General features: G+C 40.1%; 1 non-coding gene across 1 annotated transcript; it reads left to right on the top strand.

Annotated features, from left to right (window-relative positions):
• The first annotated feature begins 6751 nt into the window (after positions 1 to 6751).
• Positions 6752 to 6870, top strand: LOC105737425 (5S ribosomal RNA). The gene has a single exon (XR_004226264.1). It is a non-coding gene; the product is annotated as a 5S ribosomal RNA (ribosomal RNA).
• Positions 6871 to 23241: the final 16371 nt, after the last annotated feature.

The following is a 23241-nucleotide window of genomic DNA, read 5'->3' as shown; positions in this document are numbered from 1 at the left end:
ATTTGCTTTATAAACGGTGTTTGTTGAAAAAAAAATTGATGATAGGAACAAAATATCGACGTTTCCAAAGAAATACTCGATAATTCGAATCATTCGTCATATATGATACGCGGCATCTTATTATGCAGAGCGATTATAGTAACGAAAGGGTTAAGAGTAATTTCAGGGACTCGGCTACTACGTGCCTTCGGCTGGAAGAGATCGTTCATACGAAATTGTGGAATAAAACCCCGTCTTCAAAGAGGGGGTTTTTCAATTGAAATTCGACGAAACTAACGAGTGGTTGGATAACAATGACGATATCCCACTTCCGGGATATCTCGAAAAACGAGAGACGCTTAATCTTTTTCCTTTCATCGAATCAATACGAGTTTTTTCTTTTTTTCCTTTCTCGTCGATGAGTCGAAAACTGCGGTGTCAATGGATTGAAATGGATTTCGAGTACGTGGATTAAATTTTTAATTATCCTGTTACGTGAGGAAGGTAATAATTTATTCGTTTCGAGAAACGATCCAATGGACATGATCGCTCGTTAAATGAATTTGGAAATTTGAGTTTCCACGAAAAGGAAGAAATTAATGGAAAATTCTTACTTGGACAAATGAACGTACACGCGCGTGTCTTCGAAGGCATAATACATTTCTCCGCAATAAGCAAAGGAAAAGGAGAAGAATTTACATCGATTCGAGAGAAGTGCAATACGCGATAGATGTTGAGTAGCTAATCGACTCGATTCCCAGATCAGAAATTATCTACGCGCCGCAGAAATAACACGATCCCGGTGAAATAACACAGCCGTGTATAACAAACGATCCTTGGCTTGCGTAGCGAGCCCCGATAATTGAATATTGATCGGTATTACAAGCCTCTGCTCTCCTTTTAAAGATCGTGTAACGCTTTAGCTCGATCGTGGCTCCGTAAGCCTTTCTTTTCCTCCCTTTTCATTTCGATACACATTTCGGGACACAATGTTTACACGCGTTAAACAATTTCTACACGTTTTTTCTTTTTTTAATTCGTGTCGATCGAAAAAATAATTCGAAATAATTCTATACTGTCGAACGAAAGGAAACAACTTTTATCTTGCAGAAAAGTAAGGCGGGCAAAGTGAAATTATGCACAGCCACAAGGAATCGTCACACGAATGTCCAGCAATTTGGAAGGAGAGAGAAACATGAGAGGTTCCATGGAAACAAAAATTACTCGGGTGGAGCGTAATCGTAAGAGTGACGAGCGACTCTATGCAGTGCGGTAAATTATTATTTTTGGCACGACGTGGCGGGGATGAAAACAAACTCCATCGTCGGAAATCGAGATCGACGTTGCGGCGACCGTTGAATATCGAGCGTTGGCGTACGTGTGAAAACGAAGATTTACGAGTTTATTTTTGCGCACTGGTGGCGGAGATCACGACGTTCGAATGGCAAAGTCGATGAAAAGGAACAACCGGGATTTTTAGCTTTAACGTCGGATGCTTTTTTTTCGTTTTCCTTCTTGTCAACTCCTTTCTCCGTGTTGTTTCGTAAACATAAAAGTTTAAAAAGTCACAGTTTTGATTATTTTTCTTGCGCTCTTCCCTAGATTCGATAAATTGGATTACATAAATAATTCGATCTTATCTTATACATTTTTATATCTTTTGCATCATCGTTTGGACAAAAAACTCGAAACTGTGTTCTCGAAATCTAAAAGGGAAGAAAATTATTAGAAAATTTAGAATGTACAAGTAAATATTAGGGATTTAGGGAAGATATAAAAAGAGGAGAGAGAGTAAAATCTGCGTGACGGAAGAAACAATGGCTTGGTTCCCAGGTGGCCACCGACTCGGGGGCGAAATATCGATCGATCGGGTCAGAATCGGCCCGTTGGAACGTAAATCGGTACACAGAGCGGCGCGGTGGATGGACGAGCGGGACAAAAGGTCATCGCCAACTGGGATTTCCTGGCAAACAGTAACGGGTAACGAGCAACACACCACGCTATGAGGACCGATATTTAATTACCGCGAATTCACGTCCACCGCGAGAACGTATCATTTCCTGTGATACGAGCAAGATTCCATTGTAGCTCCAAGAATTCCTTGATCTTTGACTTTCCTTTTTCGTCTGTAGAATTAAAGTTTCTAACACGATGGGAAAATTTTTGGAATTTCTTTTTTCTTTCGATACGATATTTTTGATAATATGTTGCGCTAAGAAAACAGGTATGCACGATTTATGGATACTTTTGCACGTTATATAGTGATCCATGGATCAATTGCTTTGTACAATTCACCCATCAAAATCGGTTCAACGATCCCAGAATCGGACACAAGCTAAATTTCTCTCATCAATTCGTCCCTAAGACGAATACACAAAGCGCGATCAATCTCCATCCATCCGTGGCCGATTCCGATTGAACAAATATATTCACAGGAAATTCCATCCGGTGTCATTGATTCGATTAAAAGTGAACGTGATTAATTAAATAACATTAACATCGCGAAAAGAGGAGAAGAAAATGATACAGACATGCGAGATAAATTGAATAAGTAAATAAAGAAATACTTACTTACGTCCAACTATCCTCAAAATTCAGAAAATTCAAATAGAATTTTTCTGATAAAGAACGAAGACGAAGAAGAAATCTAGAGAGACAGAAACTCACAATATTCTATCCTCTATTATCCCTTTTAATATTGATGAACTGGATAGATAGAAAAACCATAAAGATACACGTTTCTTTCACCTATTCTATTTTTCGATTCTAAAAAAAAAAAAATCCAGTTTCGAAATAGATCGCGAATACGAGTACACGCCTTGTTCTCAATTTTCCTCGGCTTCTGGCGATTTATTCCCTGTTTCGTATCTCGAAAAGTTATTCCTGCGATCGAACGATTACGTTTTCGAACAGGCGGAATTGTATTTACGACGATACAACGCGATAGTTGGCCGGAAGCGAGATTAAATTAGTTCCGCAGCTTCGATCTCTCCAAGAAGTCGCGAAGAAAAACTCTTTTTAAACGTGAGAAGGGAGAAGGTGGAACGAAACGATTTCTCTGATCCTCTTAGACGACGTTGCTTTATCAGAGAGCTCGTCAATAGTTTTTTTTTTCTTCTTCCTTTGCTCTATGGATGGAATATTGTTGGAGATGAAATTGAAATTTTACGAAATTGTTCGCGCCAATTGTCCTCGTTTCGAGATGTTAATGATACTTTTGTTTTTCGAATGGACAATTGAGTTTGAGAATATTATTTTTCAAGTAGTTGACATAGAAACAAGTTCGAGCTTGTTTAAATTTTAGCACGGTATAATTTACAGTAGGTAAAATCGTACTCGTTCGAGAAAAGATCTTGGAGAGTAAAAATCAAGAAGCGGAATCGAAGCGCTGCTCAATCGAGGAACGATATATCAATTCCCCTAACCTATTTTCCCGTACGAGAAATCAGACGATCGAAGAATGGTCGAAGAAAAAGGGGTGGTGGTGGAATTCGTGAAAACGGATGTCGAACAGACATGGAACAATTACGAATCAATTGGTTCGCCGACGAGATCCAACTCCGCACGAATTCCCGCCAGGATGAACAATCAAATCGGAACGAGTGTGCCCCACATTCCTCGAAACGAACGGAGAAACGTGAATCAACAACGTGTTCGATTCACCGACTCTCCGCGCGTCCATCGATTCCCTCTGTTCCCCTCCTCTTTCTCTTTTTTTTATTCCTTTTCCAAGAGGACACGAGCAACGATTCCTCGATACGGAAGGAAGAGGAGTCGATGTTGTTACACGTTCCTTAGGGTCCAATTCGATTCTGCCTTCTCGATCTATGGTGGACCACTGTCCTTCGCCATTCGTGATCATTCGAATCGATGGAAAGGTTATGGAGACAGATCCTTTGAAAATAGGAATATTTTTCTAACTTGGAAATTAAATATCTCTCGTTTCTTAACAGATAGAATATCACGACGTTTCTAGTTATTTTGAGCTTGTTCTTTTAACGCAACGTTTGAATTGGGAAGAGTTATATTTACAAGAAGCTTCAGAAAAATTAATTTACACGAACCAAATTATTCCTTCGCAATACAAATTCCAATATATTCGCAGATACATTTACAATCAAGTTAAAACGAATAAGCAGATTTCTCGCGCAGCGTTCCCTTAAACCCCTCCCCAATCATTCGAGGAACCTTATCCTCCAAAGCTGAGAGGAGGAAGCAAGAAGAAATAAACGATCAACGTGCTTCGTCCGACACCTTCACCCTTCTTCTTCGCACAAAAGAAAAAAAAAAAGAACTTCTCCGCGAGAAGAGAGTTGCCTCTCGATCTCTCTCCCCAAACGTCGCTTCGCGGAGAGAAAATAGAGAGGGAAGCGCGATGAGATGAGAAAAAAGCACGAACGCCTTCCGAGATTCGACTCAATTAAGCAGACCCGCCGCCCGTTGACAAAGTACGACATCATTGTTCCTTTATGGCCGGCCCTAAATAAGCGGGTCTGCCAGCATATTGAGCAGCGGATGAAGAGGAGGAGGACCCGGCCACAACCCAACGACGTAAAAACGAGTGAATCGCGATTCCGTGATTCAGTGTGTGGATATACCTCTGTCGATGTGTGGAGGAGGGGGATAGCCTGGTAAGGAAGGAGGAGGAGAGAAAGAAACGGCGAAAGAAAGGACACGAAAGAAGGAACACGTTGTCAGTCACTCGGCAGGAGCGTCAGACTTTGCTCGACGACGTGGGTACTCGCCAACTTCTTCTTCTTCTTCTTCTTCTTTTGAGAGGAGAGGAGTATTACTCACGTGGTTTTGTTCCTTTATCGACGCCGGAAATTCCGACTCGATTCCGACCGCCGATGCTCTCGCTTCCGTGAACGACACGGGTTATACCGATGAGTGTGCTGGAGGGGTGAACGAGCGTAAGAGGGAAGATTCTTTTGAAAAGTGTGGAAATTGTAGTATTGGATTCGAAAGCTAAAGTTTTCTGCCTCTGTTTTTCAGAAAACTTCGGCTGCCAGGGTTTTTGTTGTAGAGTTTGACGGAGAATTTGAAGTTTGAAATTTTATTTTATTTTTCGGTATCGTCGTGCGGGAAAGGGAAGGAGAGATGAATGATGTAATATTCATTTTTTTTTCGATTTCCATGTCCATTTTCCCATCCCTTCGATTGGACCAAATTTATTTATTTTTTAAGAATGCTTCATGAATGGAAAAGGAGGAGCTATTGCTTACTATTGGGTCTGGCCGGAAATGGCGCGCAAACAGAGACGAGAGAGAGGTTTTGTTAATTAAAAATCTCCGTCGAGATATCAAAGCTGTCCTCGCGTCCTTTTAATCGCTGGTTGCGAATTAAAAGCGTCGTGATTTATTCTTCGAACGAAATTATGTCAACAATTTTCACCGATTCGGATTAAATGCAGAAATTATATTAGAAGAAAAAAAGAAGGAAAGAAAAGGAGGGGTTGAACGAATTAACGAGCCAGATTTTAATCCGGACAAACGTGTTCTCGTTTTTTTGTAAAGCTTCGATTCGAGACCACTTGTACGATAACGTTCAGAGGATCGAAAAACCGACGCAAAACACTCGTTTCAGTTTTAGACTCGAGCATTTTTCTATCCGCTCGCGTAATTAAGCTGTGAACATAGAAACTACGGGGTCCACGAGAGAGGGAAGGGGAAGAGGGGGTTGGAAAATTGTCCTATCGAGGAGGAAACAAGGCAATTTAAAGACGCGAATATCTTTGCTAATTTTGCAATCTTGCAAAAAGGAGAATTGAAATTGTACGATTATGTACGATGGAATATAAAGAAAAATTACATTTGGTAAACATTTATTAAGAGTATAAATGTAGAAAGTTGAATTAAACAATTTTTCTATTTCGAAAAGTGTAAAAACCTGTTGTATTGAAATTTTTACTTTCGTTACTCGATCCTGGAAACTAGAATTGAAAAGAGAGAGAGAGAGAGAGAAGAAGAAACCTTTTTTCTATTTCACACTTTCTATCTTCTATATTAAAATTTTTATTTTTTCAGAAAGTAATCGCGAGCAAGAACAAATTTTCTTAAAATGAAAATTCGCACAAACTTCTCGATAAAAAAAAAAAAAAGAAAAAGAAAAACTTGTTCAAATTGTACTTCGATATTCGATCGAAAAAATTTCTGAACCTGAGATTATTCATATAGATTACTCGAGGACACAATTGATCCCATCATCGTCCAATTTTCCATTCCGAAGCACGGAAAAAAAAGAGAGAGAGAGAAAAAACAGCGAAGGAAAAACAAAGGGGTGGAAAAATCCCCCCTCGGTTAAGCATTTTCGTGATGGGTCGAAAAATATTCTTTCTATACGTTCAACTTCCGTGACGTTTCACCGAGGAAATATAGCGGTACTTACCGTAAAAGGGATCAACGCGTATTTCCAACAGTGGAAAACTGCAACGACGTCATGATTTATGTAAATACCGATACGCGGATGTAGGGAATATAACGTTTGTGAGTCGGCTCAGAAACGAGAACGAATAGATCATGATTATCTGACGACGGGGAATTCTGAGAAGTTGAAGCTGGCAATAATAAGTTTTTGCTTTGAAATTCAAGTCTTTTTTTTTTTCTATTCAAGTGTTTGTCACTTGTCTCTATGTATGATAGCGGATCGATTAACCGTCACAAGAATTGGGATCGTCGATGAAAGTATACAGAAATTGTAACGATTCGGCTTGTATTATATTTCTTGAATTACTTTTGCATCTAGTGTATCAATAATAAAACGATTATTTTTAACCAACGACCATACCACGTAGGAACTACTGGTTCTCGTTCGATCACCAAAGTCAAGCTACGTTGGGCACGGTTAGTACTTGGATGGGTGACCGCTTGGGAACACCGTGTGTTGTTGGTTTTTTTCCTTTTTATTTGTCATAATTTAATATCAATTTAAACTTGGTACTTAATTACAATAAAAATTCTATAAGTGTCTATGTATTTCGAATATCTTTTCGAATAAAAAAAAGAAAAAAACGATTACAGGTATCGTTCGATCCATTCGACTCAAATTCCTCTAAAAATCCCAAGCAATGTTTATTTAATTATTCAAACTCTCCCGACAGAGTTATTCGATAAGACGGGTGAATAATCGATAAAAATCGATAGAAAAAAATCGTCTAGAATTTCACTGAGAAAACACTTAACACGGAACCGTAATCATATATCCCGCGCGAAATCGAGGCGGAATCGATTACGAGGGGATTCTCGTTTCGGGGGTGTTGAGGGGAATTTTGACGTTTGGAAAGACAAATGGCGGGCAATTTGAACGACAGCCCCGCCTACCGAGGAAGAAAAATTCGTGGCTATAAATTAGGCGGCTCACGTCCTCGATCCTCGTCGGACATTTGTCGCGGAAGTGTGCCGATTTTCGATTTAGATTCTCGCATGATACGTCGCCGCGGAGGAGAGCAACCCCTGAAAGTGAAGGCCGCGAGTCGATCCACGATCGAGATATGATAATCGAATTTCGAATTCGCCGCTTTGTGACGTCATTACCGGCTTGGCGTACAACGTTGGTATCGGTGGGACACCGTGAAAGAAGAAGTGTTGCTCACCCTCCCCTTAAAGATAAATTGCAATTTATCGTAACAGGAAAAATTTCTTAGTCGTGATCGCTGTGATTGGTGAGATTCGTGATAAAAAAGAAATGGAAAAATTAATGTAACTTTGTCTTTGTAAGCATTCCTTCAATCTTTTTATCAATTATCTGAAAAATGATCAATTAATATTTATCTCTTGAGAGATTTAAAATATGTACTGTGAAAATTAAAAGGAAGTAGAATTTAAAGGGAGTGAAGAGAGATCGAGTGAAATGATTCGATCGCGAAACGATCGTAAAGTTCGTTTCATCAAAAGAAGAAACGCGAAAAATTGAATATGACCGTGAGAATCCATCAACTTTTCATTTAAAGGCAATCATGTTAACGACGAATAAATGGCTCGTAACGAGTAGAAGAATCAAAAGGTGCAAAAATTGCACTCTCGTTCGCGAGCCGCGACTACCAATTACACTTATTTCCCTCGTTGGTTAAATCAGACTGTTTCTCGAGCCTCTATAATCATCCCCTTCGTTAAGGGACTTAAATAACTCGTGAACGTTCGTTGGAAGAAATTTCCTCGAATTTTATTCTAATTATCCGATGATTGGAATCACAAGATATAGAAGAGAAATCCTTGAAAAGTTCGGAGCGAAGAATTTTCTTAAAGAATACGATTTTTCTCTTCCAATTTAGCGTTTTTATCGGATCTATCTGATAGGGGAAAAGAAATATTGCCATCAGATGTTCTTTCGAAGAATTTCTTCAACAACTTCGTGCAAATCTACGATAAGTCTTCGCAACTTGGCGACAAAAAAAAAGTCAAGAAGTTTCGAAGATATATATTAATACCGATAAAATTAAGGAAATTATCAAGAATTTTAAACAATTAATTTTGATTCCACAGACTGTACCGTGGAACGAAGGGGAAGAGGATCACGCAATCGCGAGGAAGAGGAGGATCGTAAAGAATTCGAGCGGCCGAAGCAGGAAGTTGGCGGGCCCAAAGGGGATCGGTCACGACGGCAATCAGGTCTTCTAGACTTCCTGCAGCGTGGAGAGGCCCTCATAACCTCCGCTTCGTTTTGCCTCGCCGATGCCAACGATCGGCCCCACTCTGGCAAGACCCACGGTAAGATTATCCCACGAGAGATTATCTCGTAAGATCGTCGAGGCTCGGATCGTTATTAAGCTTCGATGCACTTGGCTCGGTATTCCTTTCGTTCTCGAGACCCGTCTTCTCGAATTTTATTCGTTTAGCTCGAATGCCCGATGTAATGGCGCATCCCTTCTCCTCCTCCTCCTCCCTCGTTGGTCGTTAGTTTAATTAATAACGCTATCAATTTTTCGACAGATAATTTCGACAGGTTGCTCGATCGCGCGAGAGAGATAACATTTGCCTTGTTGTTTGAAAATTAGGTTTTGCGTCAATTGATTTGATTTTTTTTTCTCGATATTGTTTGTTTGTCTTTGTTTTTTCCACTTTTTTGTTACTATCGAATTGTTGCTTTTTCGGGGAGCAGCATGAAATTTTCCAAGGGCCAATCTCATTACGTTCGGAGCAAGTGTACTCCAGGCAAGGTATTGCTGATCTCGTGGGCAACGTCCACGAGAAGGAAATCTTGTGAAATGTCGAGAGTAAGTAGGAAACGATTTTTGGAAAAAGGATTGGAATACAAAGGATAATTGGAGGCATGTATTTCTGGTACGTATTCGTAGAGAGAAATCGAAGATGCAAGAATTGAATTAGAATTCTGTGAGAAAGCATTGTGGCCCAACCATATTCTTTCGTGAACGAGGGATACTTAACCCGGAAGAGAATTTGTTATTGATCATTTATTCTCTATATTTTCAAGTATTTTCAAGTCCAGAATTCTTTAAAAAAAAAGTATCCAAAAATAGAAATTATGATACAATTTTTGTTATATTTTTTGTTATTCGTAAATATTTTGTTTTACAATTAATTCTAATAATTTTATTTCCTTTCTTTTTTTTTAATTGATTTCAGATTTGCCTGATTTATTCCTTTAACGTTAATTTGGTAAATTTATACAGTTATCATCGGATTATTCCCTCGATTTATTCATTCATATTTTTGCTTCACGTAAATACACACACAGCAATTTTTCCCTTTGAGTAAAAGTTATCCGAACGTACAAGATCGATTGCAATGAAATTTCGTTCCTTTCATAATTCAATTACTGCTTCAATCAACGAGCTCGGGGAGGAAGACTCGTAATCGATAAAGTGAATCGTAGAACGATAGACGATGCTCCCACTCTGAATATTTGAAGAAAGGTAATTATGTTTGAATTTATACCGTCGTCAAAATCGATATTTCACCCTTTATTCCTCGTTACATCTACTACTTATAAATCCATAAATTTTAATCCTAAATAAATTAGGGCACATTACACAAATTAGAATTGCCAATTAATATATTTCTTCACTTATATAATTACATTCATAAAATATAAAATTAATAATCGATATTTTATTTCGTTCCATCGATCGAATTATTTATTCCATAATTTTCTTTAAAAAAAAAAAAAAAGAAGAAAATTATCCCTTTGTACATATTCCAACGATTTATGAAAGATTAAGTTCTTATTATATTCGATTTCGACAACATGGCTGGATAGTTTCACTGTTTGGAAAACAGAGGCATTCGACTCAAAGCGGATTACGACTCGCAGTAACAACACCCATCATTGAATCGGTCGCGAGCTCTGCAGTAGTTCTCGATCCTAATGTGATTTAAACTGTGGTGGCCGTTTAATAGGGTTTCGGCTTTGTTGCCGCGATTTCATCTTTCCCCAGTGAACAGTAGGTCCCGATGGAGTTCAATATTCGCAGCGATTGTCCACGATAATGCTTCACGGTAACCCCCTAGGTTTTCACCTCCAGATTTCAATCCTAGATTGTATATCTATGAATTTTTTTTCCCCCACCCTCTCTCCTTTCCTTTAAACCGTTTATCGATTCTCGCTGGGATTCTTTCTGGGATTACTTTTCACTCGAATCTCGAAAGAAAATGTAAGTAAATAATGTATAAATTAAGTTGGGCAATTTAATTATCACCTAACAATGTCGTAACAAAGGACAAGAAGTTTAATAAAAGTAAGAGATAAAAATTCCACTTTGATTGTTTCCAATTATTCAACGCAAATAAATACGGATCAAAAGTACTTAACATTCGATCTGAATAATAAACGTGATGATCGAAATGAAACGGTTCTTCGAAACCGGATATCGAAATTAGAGAATATCAGAGATCGGCTACGATAAAATGCGCCGTGTAAAGGATTAAATTCCCGGTTGGAGCTGACCGATTCCCACATTAAACTAAATCGTATCTCGGCATCGGCCAAGTCCAAGCAACAAATTCAAACCGTCTAACACGCGAATAATCCCTTCGATACCCCGATTCTCGAGCGACAAGGTGGATCCGGTCCCCGACTTGGCACAACACGGGGCTAGATATTCCGCAGCGTGAGATTATCTCGCGATCCCCGGCTCCCTATTATGATCCAACTGACAAGCTATTTGTAGCCCCGAGGGGGGGAAGGGCGGGACGCCTCCATCTTTCCCTTCGGAGGGATACGTCTCTAAACGTTACAAAAGCCGAACGAACACACGACGTCCCATCGCGACTTTCCTCCATTCACTTCGTCCTCTTATGCTGCACGAGATACGATTATTGTGTGATGCTGATCGAAATACCTCGGATCATCTTCTGCAAAATTCTTGCAAGAGGCTCATTGTTAATCATAGGTGAAGATATTGTTACGTTGGAAATCTTTGGAATACATTGTTGTTCGATAAACAATTTAAGGGGTTTACGCTTTTATTGGAACATTTCTCGGCCAAGTACAGACGTAGAACGAATTAGAAACGGACAAAAGTGCGATTATTTTTATCACGAGCGACTGGTGAGAGCATAGCAACGGTTGGAAACGGTTCCGGATGTCTGTTGCGCGAGGAGGGAAGGAGTGACGGCGGGCATTTTTAGAGCGGCGAGGAGGATCACGAGCAACGTCCCGAACGAGAACTCGAGAGCAGCAGATGCCGGCCAGATATCTAGCGAACGGGCCCCACCATTGGACGTGCGCCGCATTTCTGATTTGCGACCGACGCGTCCTAAGAGGGAACCCCCGTTGGTCCTCTCTTCATCCTCGTCCATGGTTTTCTTTTTATCTCCTTTCTCGCTCTCTCTCTCTCTCTCTCTCTCTCTCTCTCTCTCTCTCTTCTCTCATGGCCTCGTGGAAGCCTCGGGTCGACGCTCGAACACGGCTTTGCCGTGGTGTTGTCTTAAATGGATGAAGCTTGGATCAGTTATGGCGAGGATGGCCGAGTTGGTCGCGTATTAGGCAACTGATTTTGTAATTTTTGAAAGGCGAAGCGAAAGAATGATATTCTTATCCTGACTGTAGCGAAGAATTCGTTCAAGATCGTCGTGCATCATAAATTCAAGCAGATTTGTTAGGGATAATAATCGGATAAAACGAGCCCTCAGATGCAAGCTGCGTTAACAAATCCACGTTGACGATGAAATATAAATTCAAACGTTCTAAAATCCATCAAAAAATATGCGAGCCTCGAAACTTCATGGATCGTCAATGAGAAAGAGAAGAGGAGCAGGAGAAGGAGGAGGAGGAGGAGATTGTCGCGCAAAAGTCTCATAAATATCAGTTAGTCCCGCGGCGACGTTTTCACGGTCCTTTTGATACAGTGGCTCTCGGCCTCTCTGGGTGTTCAAACACACCAGAGAGAATAGTCAGCCCCCTCTCTCTCCCTTTCACCCTTCTCGCTCTCTCGTTCGACGAGCTGTTCGGCCAGGTCGACCGTTGTCCCGCTGCTTCGTTCGGTCCGTTTAGTGGGCCGGATGGGATTTGTGGTCGTCGCGTGATGTATCGTCGGTGCTTGTTCGCCTCTCGTTCAGACCCGAGTCGCCTGCTGGGTCCACGAAAGGGGGCCCGGCTCGTCCGAAACACCGACGGATACCGAAGGGAGAGCAGGAGGAGGATCGTACGGATGACCTCGACGACGATTTGGCCAAGGACGGGGCTGGTTCTCTCGCGGCCAAAGTTAAGTCTCGCCAGCCTTATTCGGGCAAAGTGTGGCCAAGCGTGAACGAACGAGTCTCATCTTTCTGCAGATTAGCTTCGTAGAAAAGGATGTACAATTGTGGATCTTTTTTATAATTATTTGAGAATCGTCGTATGATTCGAATTTCGAACGTACATCGAATTTGATTGGAGAATAGATTTTTCGTAAGATAAGAGAGATGAAAATTTTGAGGTACGATACAGTAACGGAATGGTAATCAAGTATTCGAATGACAGATATTTTTCAATCATGAGTAAGTCGGTGTAACGTAATACGAAGCAAAAAGGAAGGAATTCTCCGTGTTTTCGTATCAAAAACGTGAAATTACGTGTATCGAACACGGATATAAATGGATTTTTAATCATTGGTTAATTAGCCACATTGGTAGAATAATTACGTTTTAATTTACATGGTATTATTGAAATGGTAAATTGCGAAAGCATCGTTTATTCGATAAAACACATGAAATTGTAATTGCACGATTATTACTGCAATAATTTATTTGATATTCGTGTAAATCGGGTGTCTTATAAGTTTCTATATAAATTTCCCTGCTATTTCGCACATAAATTTTCCATAAAATTAGACGAATAAAATTCGAATTATACGTTGAATCAAAAACAAACATTTAATCAAATAATAGCGTGTTAAAATGCGTGTGTTATAAAATGATGAATATCGACGTATCAATTCGATCAATGTTTCAAAGTTAATCAAACAAATCGAACAAATAGAAATCGCGATATTTCTCGAGATTGAATAGCACAACGAGGGAGTGAAAGAAATCAAAGATAAAAAAAAAAAAATTATTCAACAGAAGGAATCAACGACTTTACTTCTACAAATTCTATCCCAAATTCGGTTAGAGGTACAATCACGTTGCATTATCGTGTTTGGACGCTAATTAATTGTCAGGATTTTTATGCGGGCGAGTCAAAGAATCGCCGACAAGAATTTGCCGACCGGGATACCGAGAAGAGAGGAGGGGATTCATTGACACGAACTCGTTAAGTATTCGGGTAAACAGGCGAGCCCTTAAATTTACATCGATTCACATTACGAATTCACGGATTGCGTAGCTTTTTTCTTTTTGCATCCCAAGCGTGACGTATAAATAAATGTAGGAAGAGGAAAATTTTCACCTACTCACCGTAAAACGATTCTCACCTCTTCGATAAAACGTGTCTAATTGTCTCTTACCTGGAACAAAGAAAAACAAGAATATTATTATTCGATGTAATCAATCCTCGTGGAAAATATCACAAAATTCACATCCCAGAATTAATTCTAATTCCTCTTAACCTCCTTGTATTCAAATCTCTATCAGAGATCAAGACGAATTACAAAGAAAAAAAAAGAAAGAAGTAAAAATCCAATACACATTCGTATCCAGGCTAATTCGGATCAAATAATTTCTCTCTCGTCGATCCATTCGAGATAGCTTTCAGTTTCATGGTCAAAGAAGAATCAAAGGAAAGAAACGAACCTCGTCCTCTTATTTCCCTTTTTCCCTCGCTCTATCCTGGGATATTCATTTCCCATGCATCGGAGGAAGAGGTGGAGGGAGGAGTTTGGCTCGTGCTCGAGCTCTGGTGTCCTCCTTCTTCTCCTCCTCCGTAACGGCTTCATTATGCGACATCTGCGATCTTTCCGGGCGCACGACCCGGATACACGGTCATCGGTCGTCCAAAGAGGAGGCCACAGCTTTTTCTTAATTTCCCCACTCTCTCTCTCTCTCTCTCTCTCTCCCTTCTCTTCGTCCATTCGTTCATTCGCTCGCGAGAAGAGACACACGGCCCGATCCAAACATCCTTTCCAAGTCTCCTTTGTGGAAACTTCCGGTTCGTCGAGTTTTCCTTTGTAGAGCACGTTCCGGTGCTACTTCTGGTACGTAAGTTTGGATCGTATTGGGACGGTGTTTTCTGTGGAAACACCTTACAACTTGCGGGGGGGGGGACGTTGTGTTTCTTGGCGAGGGGAAATCAATATTAAAAGGAAAATGGGTTAGAAAAGATGGATTTTGGATACGGCGAGAAGAAAAATATTCCTTTTCTCGAGTAATTTCTCTCTCTTCTAATTTCTACAGATTCGTTCCATCGATCGACTTTACAATAACCTTTGATCGATCGATCGTTACGTAACGAGTCTTAGAAAACCGGAAGAAAGCTTCCATTTTCTATTTTGAGTGTCGCGCGATTGATCCTCCTGAAACGTAGGAAAATAGAGGGGGGGAGGAGGAAGTATGGCTCGTCGAAACTAATTATGAAAGAAGCTGTGCACCGTTACTTTTCTTTTAACCGATCCACGCGAGAGAAGTATCCGCTCGAGCGGGCCAAAATTAGCCGACTAAGCGAAAAAAGACGAGCAATTTCTTCTGACAGGGGCGCCCGCCAAGAGGTCGAGTACTACGCTTCTTCTATTTTTCTTCCTCCTCCATCACTTTCTTGCACTTCTCCCACTTTTTCCGCTTCCTCTTTCTCTCTTCTTCTACTTTTTTTTTTCCTCCCCAAAGAAGAAGGAGGGGGTCCCACCAGACTGTGTGCACCTGGAAAATAAACTGGCCACTTTTATCGATCGAACGTCCCCGCTATTAAACGCCCCGTCTGCGCCATCCACCCCTCCGCCCCATTAAGCTCGAATAATCAGCCCGCTCTTTGCAGCTCGAGCTCGTGACGACGAGTGGAGGCACGTCCTCTTCGGCCTTATATCCGTGAAACAGGATTTCGAGGGCTCATTATCCGTGATTCACCTCGGCCTCGATCGTTCTCGCGTCGCTACGAATCGTCCATTTTTTTTTTTTTTTTTTCCCCGTTTGCTTTTTCCTTTCCAAAGTGTCGAGGGACTCTCGACGTTTGTTGATTTTTCCACGAAGGGAAACGGGAATGCTGGGAGAATGAGAAAGGTGATCGTGATCGAAACAATGGTTTTTTTGCTCGATTCAAGAAATACAAATATAACGAAATATCGAACATAGTGAATATATTCTATCACGCGACCAACTCGTGATAAATGGTACGAAAGAAGAGGAGCGAATAATATAACGAAGCGTTTCGTTGATTCGAGTCATCGATGGAGGTGGAGGAAGAGGAGGAGGAGGGATTGGAAACTGCATCGGTGCATTTTGGGTTGCGACGATGATACAGTGATACAGATAGCCGCCGGATGCGGCGGAAACTAAACGCTGGCGCGCCGGAAATGATGCCGGCCACCTCCGCGCACTTCCTCTTTCCAGCGGCGACGGAGGGAAATTTGATCGCGTCCACGTTACATGCCGAAAGCTAACCGCGGTTATTCGTCCGGTGATTTCGAACCTGGGATCGTGCACCACCCGACCCCTGTCATCTCGCGTTTTATCTCCACGCTTTAACCAGGTTATTCGTCATTGATTATTCGTGGATACGTTCTGAAGATGCGTTTTCGTACCGAGAATTTTTTTAATTTGGATTTTTCTCGATTGATGGATAGTATTTGATACTTTTCCAGTTGAATTTTTTGCAGTTGCATCATCGATATATGTATAAATAAATCACGTGTATATGTCGTGTGACTGTTAACCCTTTGCGATCGATGCAGCAAACGACAATATTTCGAACGACAATATTTATGTTTGATTTTTTTAAAATATCGCTTCCTCAGCTCTTCAAGTATAATCTTATAAAGCGTAGATCTGAAATTAGAACGTGTTCGTGGTTCGAATTACGTTTTCGGTGTTAATTCGAGTTTGACTGTCGTGGAAATATTATTTTCAAAGTTTCCGAGTTTCGTAAGCATGGAATACGGTAATGAAATTAGTTGGAGTGGAAATGAATACATAAATGCTTTACATAAATAACGAAATTATTTTTATTCGTTAAGAAATTGACGATAACAACATAGATTTTTAATATTCAACAAATTTTCTTTCTTTATATGCAAAGTTTTATACGTTAATTTGCGCGTGAAATCATTTCATTTCTTTTAGCTAAGAAATTCACCGGTGAACAGGTGCGAGAAATCGCTGGTTCGAAGATCTTGAATGCAAACGGTTTACGACAAGTAAAAATAAAAAAAAAAAAAAAAATACGATGGAAATCTAAACGAATAAATTTATTACGCAGTACTTTAATAAAGAAAAAAAAAACTTACTTGTTACGAGTTTATACGAGCACAAGTACCGTTGAACGTGTCTCGTCTTAGAAACGCGATTCAGGAAAAAACCGCGATCGTTTTCTATAGCTCAGCGGGGGAGGGGGAGGTGAAATCGAATTAAATCGAACGGCAGCTGTGGGAGCAGGCGAATAGGTCGCTGTGAAATGCGCACAGACGTAAACGGTGTTGTGAAAGACGGAGAGATGTTTATCAGGGAGAGAATATAAACGATCCCGGCTCTCTCCGTGGGAGTTTCATTGAATAAGAGCGCGAAATAAGATTTACGGAAAGTATTCTTTATGGGGAGGCCTCGATCGGTCGTGAACTCGAGCGGCTACACCTGCTCCGTAACCTGTCGAACATTTCCTCTTCTCCCCTCTTTTTTTTTAGTTGGGAAAGTTGAGAAGGATTCGATCCTAAACGCTCGTCCTCCCGTCGGTCCATTCACGAGAGGGGGAAATTGAAAGGGGGGGTGGAAATAAGATTCAACGAGACGAAGATGGCCAGGTGCAGATTAGGGCCAGGATTAAATATTGGAAGCGTGTTACAAAAAAAAAAAAAAAAAAGAAGGAAGAAAGAAAAGAAAGCGTTCATCTAGTTAACCTTATAAATTATGAGAAAAATACGTTTGGATGACAGGTCTGTTTCTATACCTCTGTCGTTCGTTTCTACCACGACATTTTTATCGAATGTCAACCTTTTATCTTTACTCATCGCTCGTCATCGCTCGTGAGATCTTTTCAGGAGGCACGCGTGGCATTCATGAAGGCACGATCATTTTTCAACTGTTGCTATCGACAGATCTACTCGAACCTTGGATCGAGAAACGTGATCTCCTTAGAAGAAGGCGGTTTACCGCGAGATTTATTTTTTCGTGTATTTCCGTTTGATTACGTTTGTACGATTTATATGGTTAGCTCGTTAATGATACGAAATTCCTTCTTCAAGTCAAATCTTTCGAATAATTATATTAATTACACGCGTCACGCGTTTATTTTATTATACTTCAATTTTCCAATTTTAATTCAGGCATACACTCTTGATGATGAGAGAAGAAGGAAGGATCGAAGAAGATTTCAACGAAATCAGGTTACAAATTTTCCAAGAAACACCATCCACCCCCTCCTCCATTCATCAATTTCCTCTCACACCATTAATTCCCGTTCGAATTCCATGCTTTGGAACAAAAGTTTTAGTAATTGAAATAAAATGTTGGGTAGTGCCGCGTTCAGCGGAATCGTCGAACGTTCATTATCGCGGCAATGAAAACGGAGGGCGCAAAGCAACCACGAGCCATTAAAACCGGAACCGTTGAAAACGGCATAACCGGCCGGAACGATTCTCCGAGTTGACCGTGGAACGACGAAAATCCGCGAGGGGATCGCGGGTCATTAAAATCGATGTCGGTCACGCGACGATGTAAAAAAAAAAAAAAAAAAAAAATTGTGCGTATTATTAAAAAGATTCATCCCTTTGATACGGGATGAAATTTATCGAGAGTGTGGCGTGTTCGATTTGTTTAATTTAAATTCATCCCTTTGTTATTGGAGTAAAGGGCACAGTTTTATTATCTCAATAATTCCTTTTTATCATTCATTGTGAATAGAATGAACCAGAGTAGTCACTTTTTTTTTTTTTACACTTAATTTTAATTAATAGGGAATATAAATTAACACGAATTATTCCGAATTTAAATCATTTTAAAATTTCATTTAACAAGAAACTCGTAATATTTCAATTACAATTGTATTCAATGCCTTCCAATATTCAAATATATATTCATTTTTAATTTGACCAATAGATACAATAGATCGTGTCGCGTCGAGAATTTCATCCGTTCTTCCAGCTTGTTGCAAGCGCAAGAAAAAAAAAAAAAAGAAAGGAGAGCCACAAAATTCCAATAACGATATAATTTCGTTTCGTTTATAGCCCTCGGCGCGAACACAAAACGAGTCCACCTCCTCCGATTAATCGAAAAAAAAAAAAAAAAAAAAAAAGAAAATGGGCCAATTAAACGACGAGCGCGTTATAACAGTTTTGCCCATGCTTGGCACGCGCTTCGACGCACGGTGGGGTTGAAATTATGAATAGAGAGAGAGAGAAAAAAAAAAAGGTCGAATGGAGATTTATCTCGTGCCCACTTTTATCAGGCAAATTGGATTTCGCAAGTGCGCGCCTCTCGCATACGTCACGCGATTCGGCGATAACGCGATTCCCGATTTGTTTGCGCGCACCTGCGACACCGCCAACCCCCTTTCGTCCGCGCGATGCTTCTCGAACTGGTGTTAATGACTTTATCCCACGCTGCACAACAACCGGCCAGTGCGTGGAATCCCACAATTTTCAATCGTCCACCCACCTAATGAACCCTCTCCCCGTGATAAAATTTATCGGGGCGCCATTTCTCCCCGAAACGCGGGAAAACTTGGCGAGGAGGAGGGACGGGGGAAGGAGAAATTGCTCGATCGATGAGATGAGCAATGGTGTCGCTTTGTCGAGTTGTGTGTCGAGCTGCATTGTTGATTATTGTTTACGGTTTTATGATTGTTAGTTCGATATTCATTCACTGTGTATTTGTGCAAGATGAAATTTTGAATGGGACATTTTTTCCGTGTGTATGTGTGTGCGTTTAAATTTTATACGATGCAATTAAATATTTTTTTTTTTCCACGCTTTGCAAAGAGAGAAGAGGAGTCGCGGTATCGATTATGAAGAAATTGTAAATTATTGTCGGTTATTGATCTGGGTTAAATGGGTTATGCTTTAATCGGGAATTTCTTTTATTACGGAATTACAAATTACAATAGGCTTTTAATCGGGTCACGGTTTTATTTTTCACATAGGATGTGGAATTGGTGTAATTTGTACTTTTTAGATAGAAATGTAATAATAAACGTATTTGCCCCTATATTGGCAATTTAAATTAATTCGTATTCGCATCGTTTCGCAACACAACGTTCTAATTGTTAATATTTTAACCCGTAATATAAATAAATCTTTTTATGATTAAAATTTACGAACGAAGAATTAAACTATCATTTTCCTCGATCGATACGAATAATTAATCCTACGAATCTTTTTCTCGAATTAAATTTTTAATTAATTAATATTTAATATTCCATCTTACGATCCTCTCTAAAATTCATCCGCATCATTATTATATTTAAATCAAGATTAAAAGTGGATTAAAAGTCTGCCATTCTTTTTTTTTTTTTTTTTTTTTTACATCTCGTATTATTCCTCCGCCATTTACGGCCTTTTACATCCATAAAGTGATCTCTCGTAGAACGATGGCACTTAATGAAACAAGCAAATTAAGAGGACAGTGACCGTCCTTCGTAGCGAATTAGAGGATTAACGAGGCAGCAGCGCGACTTCATCTGGAATTTCGATTTCGAATCACCACCGTCCCCCTCGAGTCCGTGTCATTAGCAATCGCGAAGTACGTGACTGGAACGAGAAAAATTGCCCGTGAAATTCGAGCTTCGCGTGACGACGTTAAGATCTTCGTTCCCAGAGACGTGGAGAGCGAGACGAGGGAACGAAGGAATGCTCTCCAAATTATCTTCTCGTGCTTGGATCGATGATCTACCACGATTGATCCGCCACGCTCTTTTAAATTTCTTTAACAGCAGCGAAATTGAAATTGCGTATAAATTAAATTTCTTTCCAACCAACCGGACGCGATACTTTTCTCGATTTCGAAAATTCTTTAGCAAATCTTTAGTAAATTATAACTCGTCTCTTTTGATTCTCATTTCTCATCGGTCAAAGCTTGATCTTAACGTTCACTCTATGTAATCGGATTACGCGAAGGCGGAAAATTTCGAATGCTCTTAATTTATACTCGTGGATACTCGTGGCAAACTCGTGATGAAACACGACACACTTAACCAGGAGGCCAAGAGTTCTTGCCCCCTGATATTATTGCCGTTTCTTTTATCTCCGGCTTCCTCCTCGTCTTCGTCTTTCGAATTAATTAACGCCGAGACGCGGCACCGAGAGGTATAATTTCATTTTTTCTTCGAAGATTTATTTGTTTTCCTCCATCGAGACGTGGCCGATATTCCGATTTCGTCTATGCCTTGTTTTCGAAATCCTAAAATGAAAGCATCCAAAGATATTCGAACGTCACAAATTTTTCAGCACTAATCGTAACAATTTTCATTTGTTTCCAAATACAGATCGAGTTCAAGTCGTTTCGTCTTTCGAAATAATTTCCTCTTCACGTTACTCAATTGAAACATTACGATGGAGGAAAAGTTGCTCAAAGTGTAACAAAATAATTTTCGCCTAAAAACATTTCAATCTTTTGACCCTTAACACCTACGCCATTATCTTCTCCGATCCCAGACATCGAATATTTTCCCTCCTTTCGGGGGTTCCATCCTTTCTCTCTCAGGCTGAAACTTCTCTCTTGCAAAAGTTTCCTCCTCTCCCTCCCTCCCTCTCTTTTCTGACGTTTCGTGATACACGGAGGCGGGGAGGAGGGGCAAGAAGGCCACTTAAAGTTACCTTACGTAACGACACTTTTCCCCCGAACTTCCTGTATAAATTCCGCTTTCGGCCGGATGTGTCCCGGTAATCCGCGAAATATTTCTCACCCGAGACCGCGATTCCTTGTCAAAGTTATTTGTTGTACCCCCTATGGATCCCTCTGTTCGAAAAGAAAGAGGACAGGAAGGAAGGCAGGAAGAAATGATTTCGCTGAAATTGTTACTTTTTATCGAAGGGATTTGCGGGAAAAAAAAAAAAAATCTCCAACAGAAATTTTTATCCAATTAATTTCGAACTTTCCTATTTTTATTGCGTGTACTCGCAAGACGAAGGATTATTAATCCGTGGATAAATTATAAATTTCATCTAAAATTTGCATTAAAAAAAGAAAAGAAAAAAGATAGACACGACAAAGGCCAATATCCGTAATGAAGAAACTTTCTCGCCACTGTTAAAAAATATCCCTCTCTCGATTAAACTTTCGAATCGAATCACTCTTAAACTTGCGCGATAAAATAAAATCGCTAACCCGATTAATCCTATTCCTGTCCATATCTATATCGATAGATTCTCTTTTATCCTTGTAAACTTTTTTTTTTTTTTTTTTTTTTTTCCCACCCCAAATCGAATCAACCGATACACAAATTGCATACGTTTTGATTTGACCGATCGATTTAGAATCCATTTCCATCGTGTTCGTTCCAATGAATGAACGAATAATTAATATTAACAATTCCCACTGTAATTATTTGTGAAAATATTATATCCCAAAGAGATTAGAATTTATAGTGGTAATAGTAATAATAGCTGTAGTCAGCAAGCGCGCGAAATTGCGTTTAAAATCGAAATCAAGATGGCCGACGAAACGTTTTCGCGCGATCGCTCGTTCGTTATCATTATCAGCCGATCCGCTAATTGATTTATTCGATTTAACCGCGGGGGGAGGAGAGGAGGGTTACGAAACGACCGCAGGATTCACAGTCGAGCGACCTTATCGTTTATTTATCGCTGCGGATCCGGAAATACCCATCGATATTGGAATCGAAAACGGAACGAAGGCAAGCTTTGGTGGCTCGTTACAACGCGGACGACGAGAATCGTGGCGGCGATTAAATTCATGGCCGAGAGTAATTGTCGAGTGGATTTTGCGTCATCGAAGGTCATCGATCGATCGGTTTCACTCTTTGCTTTCGATTTCTTTTTTTTTTTTTTTTTTATCAATTTAGATTAAATTGGACTCGAGAGAGAGAGAGAGAGACCTAGTCTTTTCTTAAACAAATTGCTCCATCAATTCTCTCCCCATCTGTTTGCTGTTTGTTTCTCGAGGAAGGAAAAGTTGTTCTACACAGGTGTAAGTGTAGTTCGAACTCACGATTTCTGAAGACGAGAAGTATCGATCATTAATATCGTTTTTCCTTAAATTATCGAAAATTTATATTATAGGCAAAAAGTTAAATAAATTTCAAACATCTTCTCAAATGCTTAAGAGAAAATCGTAATTTTACAAAATCACGTATTATAACTATTATATAAATTGGTGGTTTTCCTTCTCCCCTCGATGTCCTAAACGAGTTCCTTTGACATGTACATTTCGTTCATCAAAAATTGCAAATATATATTCGAATACTTTGGTCGCTGTAAATGCTTTGACCAATGGCGAAACTGAACTTGTACCGCAGGGAGGATCGACGGGTTTCAGACGCGTTGTGCGCTCGTTGCACGCAGCCTAGGCTCGAGTCCTTTGGGTGGTGGCGTATCCGAGCCAACTTATCTCTCTCGAGCGAGCTGCTTATGCATCCTCTCGATTCTCAAAGTGCAGTTTGTCCGTATCCTCGTACAGATACCCTGTGTAAATTCTCGCTGTAATTCGTCTGGACCTATCCTCTGGTGGCCGTGCGAATGGATAACCCGCGATGATACGTCGATGTGAATATTCGCGTGGAAAATTAGGTGGA

Source organism: Apis florea, unplaced genomic scaffold (assembly GCF_048593485.1).
Source record: "Apis florea isolate Af1SG1 unplaced genomic scaffold, ASM4859348v1 contig_2291_pilon, whole genome shotgun sequence".
In the NCBI taxonomy this organism is placed as follows: domain Eukaryota; kingdom Metazoa; phylum Arthropoda; class Insecta; order Hymenoptera; family Apidae; genus Apis; species Apis florea.
The sequence above is the reverse complement of the archived record's forward strand: the minus strand, read 5'-3'. Positions and strand labels throughout refer to the sequence as shown.